Source organism: Podarcis bocagei (genome assembly GCF_964188305.1).
Source record: "Podarcis bocagei genome assembly, chromosome: 16".
Classification (NCBI taxonomy): Eukaryota; Metazoa; Chordata; class Lepidosauria; order Squamata; family Lacertidae; genus Podarcis; species Podarcis bocagei.
Genome location: NC_138142.1, coordinates 14832739 through 14844935, shown reverse-complemented (window position 1 = coordinate 14844935; position 12197 = coordinate 14832739).

Below are 12197 nucleotides of genomic sequence, written 5' to 3'. Positions count from 1 at the left end.
GGCGAAACACAAGACAAATAAGTATATATACAGTGGTACCTCGGGTTAAGTACGTAATTCGTTCCGGAGGTCCATTCTTAACCTGAAACTGTTCTTAACCTGAAGCACCACTTTAGCTAATGGGGCCTCCTGCTGCTGCCGTGCTGCCGCAGCATGATTTCTGTTCTCATCCTGAAGCAAAGTTCTTAACCCGAGGTACTATTTCTGGGTAAGCGGAGTCTGTAACCTGAAGCTATGTAACCTGAAGCGTATGTAACCCGAGGTGCCACTGTATTAGGATACATCCAATGAATTTTCATGAGGACTTTTCCCCCACCCCAAAAAATGTAATTTGCAGAGAACTGAGCTTAGAGTTGGAAAAGCGAGAAACCAAAGAGAAATTGAAATTAACAGACTTGCCCAGTTCAGTCCCCCACCTGGTTTTCTACCCTGCCTGCAACAGCCAGTGAGCATTCTGTGGTCACTGAGCATGCTCAGTCCTCACTGGACTGGTTTTGGGCTTCTCTCTCAAACTTTGTACTTCTGCAAAGCTTGGGGTCCCTTCGATGCCTACCAATATGTATGCATGGATGCGGTTATTTTGGCTGCCCACGATTCTTCCAGAACACCTATTTCTTGAGCATCATTCATCCTGATCTGCTTACACAAACCGCACCCAGAAGACACGCACCTCTCTAGTCTTTATTTCGGTCCGATTTGTTTGGTTACACCCTTCATGAACCCTGATTCTATTGTGTGCCATTTATATGTCTTCCCATTAATTAAGCCGTTGATGCCCTATGCTGCCTTTGACAACTCCAGTTAATCGACTCAAGCAGTCGATTTTGGGAGAGTCTCCCCTTTAAGCCATTTCATGGATGATCAATTCCAGGGACTGGTATAAGGAGAAGAGACTTGCTGGACCAGACCAAGGGACCTTCCAGATGCTAGGAGCATAGGAAACTGTCTTCTAAAGAGGCGGATAATTGCTCCACCTAGCTCAGTATTGTCTACATGTGGGGGGGGGGAGGTAAAGGACCCCTGACGGTTAAGTCCAGTTGCAGACGACTCTGGGGTTGTGACATTCATCTCGCTTTACAGGCCGAGGGAGCCGGTGTTTGTCTGCAGACAGTTTTTCCGGGTCATGTGCCCAGCATGACTAAGCCACTTCTGGTGCAACAGAACACCAAAAGCAGAGCAGTGCACAGAAACCCCATTTACCTTCCCGCCAGAATGGTACCTATTTATCTACTTGCACTTTTGACGTGCTTTCGAACTGCTAGGTTGGCAGGAGCTGGGTCTGAGCAACGGGAGCTCACTCCGTTGTGGGGATTCGAACTGCCAACCTTCTGATCAGCAAGCCCAAGAGGCTCGGTGGTTTAGACCACAGCGCCACCCACGTCTACACGGACTGGCAGCAACTCCCCAAGGTTTCAAGAATTGAGTCTTTGCCTAGCTCTAATGCCAGGACTTGAACCTGGGACTTCCTGAATGCAGATAAGATGCCCTACCACTGAGCGACATCCTTTCCTCATGCTCCAACTCCCATCAGCACCAGCAAGCGTGGATAATAGGGATGATGGGAGTTGTAGTCCGAGAGCTTCTGCAGGGCCACTCTGTTCCCCATCTCTGGGTTGCCGTATTGGCCCTCGGATCCTGGCAGGCTTCCCCCACCCAACAAGGACTAACTAATTGCCTCCTTAAAGGTTTACAACCCGCTTTTCTTCTGTTCTGGTTTCTTTTGACTCTTCTACATTTCTCCTTCTTTTCTTTTTAATTAACGTCAGTCGTGCCCCAGCACATCATCTTGGCTGAGCTGGAGCGTTTGCCCTGCCAGATTTTTGCATTCCTGAAATACACAGCCCGCCAGCGCTGCAGCGATCCAGCTTCGAGGCAGAGACACCGCAGAAACTGGGCAGCTCTCCCGGAAACCGAGAGACTTCCAGGAAACTGTTGTCAAAGAGGGTCTGCTCTGGCTTCTCTCTCGTCCACTCTGCAATCTGCCGGAGTTGCAGAAATGCCCGGTGCATTTTAAAATAATAGTAATAATAAAGCATTTGCCATGAGATTTGATAGCTGGCATGAAGTGTCCCCTGCAGTATTTTGCAAGCAAGGCCTTGTCTTCAATCAGCAACAGGGCCAAAATTGACAGCTAAAGATGCCTGAAAAATGCTGATTTTCAAAAATGAAGAGCACCAGCTGGGGAGTTGGGGTGTGTGTGCACAGAGAAATTCAGTTTGGATTTTAATGTGAGCTACATAATTCACAATTTTTGAAATGATATGCCATCAGAAACGTAGGTTTGCTTCCAAATTTACCCTTTGTCGAATTTTGCGACGAAGTTCTCCAAACAATTACCGTATTTTTTGCTCTATCAGACTCACTTTTTCCCTCCTAAAAAGTAAGGGGAAATGTGTGTGCATCTTATAGAGCAAATGCAGGCTGCGCAGCTATCCCAGAAGCCAGAACAGCAAGAAGGATTGCTGCTTTCACTGCGCAGCGATCCATCTTGCTGTTCTGGCTTCTGAGATTCAGAATATATTTTTTTTCTTGTCTTCCTCCTCCAAAAACTAGGTGCGTCTTGTGGTCTGGTGCGTCTTATGGAGCGAAAAATATGGTAAGTGTATCAGAATGTGCATATTTGAGGAAGGAATGAATCAAAATGACCATGTTCATGAAAATAAGCACGTGAAAATGCTATTATGGGATGGGATGTCACTTTGCAAAAACGGGTCTCTCGGGCAAAATCAAATGCAAAATATATATAATGCACTAAAATGCCGACAAATTTTCGCAAGGGTTTTCGTATACGTTTTCATACACATTGCCTGGCTGGAGAACTGTATTATGAAAAAAGGGTGAAGGACTCTGTACGGCTTCCGAAAGTGTGGATTAGACAAGTTTGCCTTTAAATGCAAACGGAATCAAATTCCCACCCACCATCTCTGCCAAAGACATGAAGCCCCTCTGTCAGCCATACTTATTTTGTTTGACTCCCCCAATTTGTCCATTGCAGGCAGGTGTCAAAACAAGGGGGTGTCTAGAACCAGTCAGTGCAGATACAGGCACAGCCATTCCAATTGGCCGGCTAGGTAAAGATAACTCCATGAGACAATCTGTACCAGGGATGGGGAACTGGTGGCCCTCCAGATTCTGTTGCGCTATGATTCCCATCATCCTTCCCTATTGGCCTTGCTCGCTGGGAGCGATGGGACCAGTCAGCAGTGGCTGCTGCCCATTGGGACTGGAAGCGCCGAAGGCAGGAGGCCAACGGTAGATGGAGCCCGAGTCAATGACCATTGGCGATGGTCTACGTGGGGCTACCTTTGAAGGTGACCCGGAAACTGCAACTAATCCAGAATGTAGCAGCTAGACTGGTGACTGGGAGTGGCCGCCAAGGCCATAGAACACCGGTTCTAAAAGACCTACATTGGTTCCCAGTACGTTTCCGATCACAATTCAAAGTGTTGTATGTTTACATTGCTCTGAGAAGATTTAACATTACAATTTTGTGGAAAAACATCAGCATCACTGTGCTATTAGACAGGCATCCAGTGGAATGCTTTTTTGAACATTTACAGTATTCTTCAAAATAATCTTTAACACAATTTTTTTTTTAAAAAAAGAAATTGACTGATATGTTATTTACTTTACAATATTATAATGACAGCACGTTGTAATGAATAACAGAAAAGAATGAGTACGTTTCCGAGCACAATTCAATGTGTTGGTGCTGACCTTTCAAGCCCTAAATGGCCTCGGCTCAGTATATCTGAAGGAGCGTCTCCACCCCCATCGTTCAGCCCGGACACTGAGGTCCAGCACCGAGGGCCTTCTGGCGGTTCCCTCACTGCGAGAAGCCAAGTTACAGGGAACCAGGCAGAGGGCCTTCTCGGTAGTGGCGCCCGCCCTGTGGAATGCCCTACCATCAGACGTCAAGGAAATAAACGACTACCAGACTTTTAGAAGACATCTGAAGGCAGTCCTGTTTAGGAAAGCTTTTAATATTTGATGGATTACTGTATTTTAATATTTTGTTGGAAGCAGCCCAGAGTGGCTGGGGAAACCCAGCCAGATGGCTGGAGTATGAATAAATTATTATTATTATTATTATTATTATTATTATTATTATTATTATTATTATTATTATTATTATTATTATTTTATAAGAAAGGAGTAGTAGGACAAAAGCCTTAGAGTTATCCCGTAGCAGAAGGCACATGAGATGTGCTGATATAGACAGTTGTGTCTGCCTAAAGCTTTGATTAGACTTGTGTGTAAAAAAACATTCAGCTGTATGCTTGCTGTGCATTAATCAAACCTTTGGTCCTCACCCCTAAGTGTGCTTATTGCCTCCAAATCTATAACAGAACCACACTCCTGGGCAAAACAACTAACCTTGGTGGATGAGAGGGTCGACAAACAAAGTTTATAGTCTCTGGTTAAAATAAAGGCTGTGTACACATGTCCACGTACTCTGAATCCAGGGCTCTCCACCACTAGTTTGGGAAGTGATGTGCGCATGGCATTAGCTCCCATCTGAATTGGTCCTTTATCTATCCTGTCGTTTCTTATGAAATGCCACATTTGGATGTGTGTTTTCTCCAAACCATCTTGGATCCGAAATGAGAAAAAGGACAACCTTGCTGCGGTTTTAAGCTTAGCCAAAGTTAGCTTTGAGTCCCAAATGGCGGAAGATGAAGATGGCATTGCACTGTACTGCAATAACCTGCGGTGTTATAAGAGTATATATTTAAAGAAGACGTATAAATGTGCAAATTAAGTTAATTTGGATATGCAGAAAATATTAAAAATAAATTTAAGGAACTGCAGAAAGAGGGGGAAGGAAGTCAGGTTTTGAAATGTTAAAATGATTGTAAAATTAGTGAAATGTATAAACCTGAAAAGCATAAATAAAAAATAAAAAGACTTTCTGGTCCAGTTGCTCAGTTTTCAGGTACATTTTTATTGTCCCACTTTCTTTGGGTTTTCTTGCTTTAGAAATTATTAAGCTGTATAGAAATGCCATAAATATATGCATGAATAATGGAGAGACATCTGTGGTTGCCACAGTCAACCATCACGTCATCTTTCCTTCTTCCCTCCCTAGAAATAGGTCCGTCTGGGAGAGCAGTAAAGCCAGAAAAACGAGTGGAAAGGCGGGGTAAGCAAGCCTTTCAGTTTGACAGCAAAAGAGAAAAAAGGAAGAGGAGAGAATTCACCTCGGGCGGCTGGAGGCTTGGCAAAGAAACGATGTGCTCAGGTGCAGATTGAAAAGAATAAAGTCAGTTCCACCTGAGAGACATGATGGGATTGCACAGCTGCAAAGATCTGGTGACCCACAAATGTCTCCTTGTGGCCACGCTCCACAGACACTTCTCCCTCCCCCCAAGAGCGAGGCAGGGATGTTTTCTCCCCCCTTGCCCAATGAATTGCACACCTGCTTGTGCAACAATTTTGTCCACACAGCTGCCTTTTAAAGGCTTTGCTTGCAGGAGGGGTTGTGCCGAAAGGTTTTGCTTTGTGGCAAAATTCTGCATCTCAGCATGCATCTGGATCAGGCCCACTGTTGATCAACCAGATACCTGTTTGGAAGCAATAACAACAACAACAACAACAACAACAACAACAACAACAACAACAACAACAACAACAACAACAACAACAATAATAATAATAATTTATTATTTATACCCCGCCCATCTGGCTGGACTTCCCCAGCCACTCTGAGTGGCTTCCCAAAAAATATTAAAATATTGCAATACAGCAAACATTAAAAGCTTCCCTAAACAGGGCTGCCTTCAGATGTCTTCTAAAAGTCTGGTAGTTATTGTTCTCTTTGACATCTGGTGGGAGGGCGTTCCACAGGGCGGGCACCACTACCGAGAAGGCCCTCTTTCTGGTTCCCTGTAACTTGGCTTCTCGCAGTGAGGGAACCGCCAGAAGGCCCTCGGTGCTGGACCTCAGTGTCCGGGTAGAACAATGGGGGGGTGGAGACGCTCCTTCAGATATACTGGACCAAGGCCGTTTAGGTCTTTAAAGGTCAGCACCAACACTTTGAATTGTGCTCGGAAATGTACTGGGAGCCAATGTAGGTCTTTCAAGACCGGTGTTATATGGTCTCGGCGGCCGCCCCCAGTCACCAGTCTAGCTGCCGCATTCTGGATTAGTTGTAGTTTCTGGGTCACCTTCAAAGGTAGCCCCATGTAGAGCGCATTGCAGTAGTCTAAGCGAGAGATAACCAGAGCATGCACCACTCTGGCGAGGAAGTCCGCGGGCAGGTAGGGTCTCAGCCTACGTACCAGATGGAGCTGGTAAACAGCTGCCCTGGACACGGATTTGACCTGTGCCTCCATGGACAGCTGTGAGTCCAAAATGACCCCCAGGCTGCGCACCTGGTCCTTCAGGGGCACAGTTACCCCATTCAGGACCAGGGAATCCTCCACACCTGCCCGCCTCCTGTCCCCCCAAAACAGTACTCTGATAATTGCGGGAGGGCAGGGGCTGGAATGGAGTTTCCTGGGAAAGGGCAGAGTTGGTTAGAATCCAAGAACAGAAGCAGTCTGCACTACAACATTTGCTTGCAGGTCCAGCTGGTTTGAGCACTGTTTGCTAAAGTGGCTTCCAGCCCAGTCCAATGGGTATTTCTAAACGCACTGAAATGAAAAACCCAAACAAAACACAGGTGTGCAAATGAGCAATGCTTGCATTTATTTCCCTCCGGGTTAGGTGAGATCCCCCCGGAGGGTGCATTAGGAAACGTCTCTCCTTCCATCAAAGCATGAAACAAGAATTAAGTAATCTGTCATGTTTCCACCCTGGCTGGTTTTCCGGAGGCGAGGGAGCCCGCGTTTCATCCAGCATAATGCTCCAGGAGGAAGCATCCTGTATTTGCTACCCCTTCACGGCCTCCCAAAAGCCACATCCACTCCTGTGAAGAAACGAGACTTGGGTCTTGCTCAAACGTTCAAAAGCTCTTCTCCGTCAATGGAGAGGTTTAGCAACAATGCCCGACTTCCTTCGAGGGAAGGGAAGAGGCGAGGGTATCGACTGAGGTTGCATCCACACCATATATTTGAAGAACATTTCCTTGCACTCCCCAAAGAATCGTGAGAACTGGAGCTGCAGTTCCCAGAGCCCTTCACAAACGACAGCTCCCAGGATCCTTTGCGAGGGGAGGGAGAAGACATGTGCTTTAAATGCACATTGAAAGTCTCTTGAGTGCATCGTGTGGACATAGCATATTCCTTCATCATTTTTCAAGGCAAAGAAACTGCAGAGAAATCAGACCTGGTGCCAGGTTAGAGGGACAGATTGATGATTTTATCAGTTTCCTGGAGACAGTAAGGCAGCCTTACCCAGCATGGTGCCCACCAGCTGCTTTGGAATACAACTCCCATCAGGCTCAGCCTGTACAGCCAACAGCCAGGAATGCTGGGAGTTGTAGTCCAGCATCAGCTGAAGTCACAAGTTCTCAGTTCCTAGTTTAGAAGGCCCAAAGGCATAAACATGGAGGCAAGTAAGTTGTGGTGAACAATTGTGGTTAGGTAATTTTAAACTCCCCCTTCATGGATGGAAGCAGTGAGAGATTTTATTTTCTTGGGCTCCATGATCATTGCAGATGGTGATAGAAGTCACAAAATTAAAAGATGCCTGCTTCTTGGGAGAAAAGCAATGACAAACCTAGACAGCATCTTAAGAAGCAGAGACATCACCTTGCCAACAAAGGTCCGTATAGTAAAAGCTAAGGTTTTCCCAGTAGTGATGTATGGAAATGAGAGCTGGACCATAAAGAAGGCTGATCACCGAAGAATGGATGCTTTTGAATTATGGTGTTGGAGGAGACTCTTTAGAGTCCCATGGAATACAAGAAGATCAAACCTCTCCATTCTTAAGGAAATCAGCCCTGAGTGCTCACTGGAAGGACAGATCATGAAGCTGAGGCTCCAATACTTTGGCCACCTCATGAGAAGAGAAGACTCCCTGGAAAAGACTCTGATGTAGGGAAAGATGGAGGGCACAGGGAGAAGGGGACGACAGTGAACGAGATGGTTGGACAGTGTTCTCGAAGCTGACCAAACTGAGTCTGACCAAACTGCGGGAGGCAGTGGAAGACAGGAGGGCCTGGCATGCTCTGGTCCATGAGGTCATAAAGAGTCGGACACGACTAAACAACAATAAATTTTAAACTCTGGACGAAGGGTGGGGGAAGAAATTAAATTCTGTTCATGTTTGATGACGAATTTACCACATTGGCACCATCTGGGGTGGGGATACACAAACCAGAACATATCCATCCTTTGAAAATTGTCCTCCGAATTTTTCAGTGCAGTTCCCCAGCCAAGTAATGGGTACAAAAATGCATCTAATAAGGTAATATATGCAGATACATCCATTTATTATTGAAGATAACATACAACGACCCACTGCATTTCTGAAAGCTGTTTTTGCATAAATGTGTATATTGGGCAAAACTGCATATGAAATGTGTACAGAGAATGGACATTGCACAAAAATACTGCTGAGTTTTCAGAAGTAGCCTTTTCTTTTTAAGGCTGCAAACTGACGTGGAAATGTGGAGAGCTGAACCAGACGAGGAAAGTGAGAAACTGAAAGAAACTAACATGGATATATTTGCCCATCCCTTAACAGACTTTGGGGGCCATGGGTGTGTGTTCCGATTACAATCAGTATTACTTAATTTACCACGTTTTGAAGTAAGCTATCCCTACTGTCTTATCTCGATGGCACCACCGACTTGTGGTGTGTCTAGTAAGCAGACATCTCCTTTTACCATGCACCTTATTGCCCAAGAACATTTCTTCACCACTTCCCTAGATCACAAAGGTTTGAAGGAATGGCTAGCCACACTAAAGTATGCACAGAAGCAATACTAGGACTCCCACGAAAGGTTGATCCAGCTTTGGAAATCGCCCTGTTTTACAAAATGGGTGTGTGGATAGTGTCATCCTATGGTATAGTCACTAGGTGGCGCTGTACTTTGTTGTAGCTGGGTGACATGCCCAGCATCTGTTTTGATCTTATTGGAGACAGACAATAAAGCTATTCAAAAAGTAAACAGCAGTTGTGTTGTCCAATAAGAATAGGCAAAATCCACCTTAAGCCAACCAAAATGTCACAACGTAGTGTGTGAGCTTTAAATCTATCCAGAACATAGGAAACAAAGCAAGCAGGACTGCGGCGGGCTGGGGGGCGTGTAGGGGTGCAACGTCTGATAATGAAGCTATGGAGTCTGTATGTGGGCACAGTACCAAGATAGGGAATAGGGGATATGGGATAGCGGATATGGGAAGGGAGATAATAGGTATTGAAATTCACTTGCAAAAGTGTGCAGATCAGTCAAAACCACATGCAAAAAAATGTGTTTATTTGGGAAAAAGCCACACTAAAATACTGACAAACGTTCTTGAGTATTTTAAGAATGCAATTGATTGGAGAACTCAACTTAATATTAGAAAATTGAGAAACTGAGTTCAGAAAAGTCTTGTAGAGCAGGCCAATGGCCCGTCTCGTTCAGCATGTTATTGTCACAGGGGCCAAGCAGATGACTGTGGGAAGCCAGCAAGCAGGATTTAACCCCAGATTTGTGTGGTTTCCAGCAACTGGGATCCAGAAGCATTGCTGCGTCCAACTGTGCATCACGGTTAGTAGCCTTTGACAGCCCTCTCCTCTCCTCACTCTGCCTCCTGTGGGAGTGACTTCTGTGGTTTAACTATGCTCTGAAATAAAAAACTTAAGGATATACACACACACACACACCCATAAATGTACCAACCAAGCACGTACATAGATATGTGGACCACATGTCTGGAGCAGCACAGGAAGACCGTCCTGAAACCATTTTGACTCCCAAACTGACCAAATGTTTTCTCTGCAAGGAGGGAGGGGGTGAGGGAACCTTCCCATTGTCTCAGGAATTGGGAAATCACCATCTCAAAGGAATGGCCAGACTACCAAGAAAGGCAATCAGATAAGGCATTATCCTTGACAGATAGGAAAAACAACAACATTCAAATTTCTGTTGTAGACCACCTTTTCTGTGATGTAGGTATGACGTTTGCGGGGGGTGGGTGGTCTTGAGCTTCAGGGAAGGCAATTTAAAATGTCTATGTAAGGGCAGGTACACCTTGGTTCTGGGTCCTCCTCTTCCTTCTGCGTGTGAAGGGAGCACCCTGTTGCAACAGTTCAATAAAGATCAGGCTTACTAGCTGCTTTGCTTCTCAATATTCTCTGGTTGGCCTCTGTTATTTTCTCCTACCGATGGAGAACCTACAACGGACTCGTGTCCCCCATAAGGGAATAATGGCAGATTTTGTTTATTACAGCTCTGTGTGAATAAGTCCTTTTTTTAATCTCTCCTGAATCTTCCGACCTTCCATTGACAGACTCACACACCCCTACACAGCCTAGACCCCGCTTGACCACCTATCAGGAGGAAGCAGTCCAGATGGGCAAGGCCTTTGCAGATAGCACAAGTGCTTACGTCTTGCCTTGAGCTCTTGTCCTTCCCACAGAGTTTTACAGCTTGGGAAAGTTTGGGGGAAGAGGGGAAGGAGAGAGAACACGCACACCATTTGCTCCACACGAGATGGGATGCTGTCGAAAGATAGCTTAGAGGGGAAACAGCAGGGAGAAGGTGGACGCCTGCATGCCATCGGCCTTCCAGCATCCTAACAGACCGTTGCTCTGCACCGGAGCTTTTGTGACCTCTGGCTCACCGGGGCCTTTGCGAATAGAGGCAGCCCCTTGGCATCATCGCCTCCAGGAACCTAAAATTATTTCGCAGCTACTTCCTTGTGGCATAGACTGCCCCCGCCGCACCCCGCCAAACTCCCCACCCCCCAACATCCTGGATGAGATTTTTCTCATAAAGCGGGACCCAAGAGGCACAAAACAGAGGGAGAGAGGGGGTTTATTTTTTTAAAAAAGGAAAGAAAAAAGATGTATGTTTCCTGAACATAGATGGAAAACAGCTGTACGGAGGAGAAAAGGGGGAAAGGGGAGGGGGGAGGAGGAAGACTGTTTTGCCAGGCAAAAAACAGTGGAAAATACAGATCAAGTTTGTGTTGTGCAATTCCTCCGTGTTGGCCTCTGGCTGCGGGGGTGGAGAAGGGGAGCAGCTGCCTCTGGCCACCAGCCACTGCCAGTCAAACAAAACAATTGGATTCGGCACAGAGCCTCCGGTGACCACAAACGTCTCGGGAAACGGTTCCTAATTTCCAAAACAAGAGGCGATGGTGATGGGGGCATGAAATGTGTGCATACCTGGAAAAGCGCTCTCTGACCTGAAAGCCTCTTCTTTTGCTCACCGACCTAACCCTCTCCCATGGCCAACTCGAGATGCGGTGAGGGAATGCAACCTCCTTGCTGTTTTTTAAATTATCTATCATGATGTCTGTTAGAGCGGAGCGATGTATGGCCTTCAGCACTGGGATATACCCACAACTAAACATCACGATGTATCAATATATCACGATGTCTGAAATAAGGATGTAACTATGTAGAAGTGAATGGGGTAATGCCCCGGAACCTGCTACTTAGGGGTCTAAAACTGATAGAATTTTACTTATCTATAACATATTGTTACAAATGTTATCTTATAGTACAGAGCAACAGGGGCAGAAGGAATAATGAGAGGAGAGGTAACTGGCTTCATGGTTTCCCCCATATCACAATTTTTTTACACCCGCATACATCATGATTTGTGATATACTGCCATGTTCAAAGTGCTGGTTTTCCCCTATAAAGCCTTAAACCGCTCAGGACCATATGAACCTACCCGGACCCTGAGATCATCTTCTGAGGCCCTTCTTCATGTGCCTCCTCCTTGAAAGGTCGGGGGGGGGGTCGCAACACGAGAACAGGGCCTTCTCTGCAGTGGCTCCCTGTCTGTGGAATGCTCTCCCCAGGGAAGTTTGCCTGGCACCTTCATTATACACCTTTAGGTGCCAAGCAAAAATGTTCCTTTTTAACCAGGCCTTTGGTTGACCTGATTTACATCCTATGCCCTTTAAAATGTGCCTCTTTTTTGTGTGTGTGTGGGGGGGGGGTGTTATTGGGTTGTTGCTTTTATTTTGATTATATATATTGTAGTGTTTTATGTTGATCTTGTTCTGTGAACCACCCCGAGACCTCCAGGTATAAGGTGGTATATTAATAATAATAATAATAATAATAATAATAATAATAATAATAAT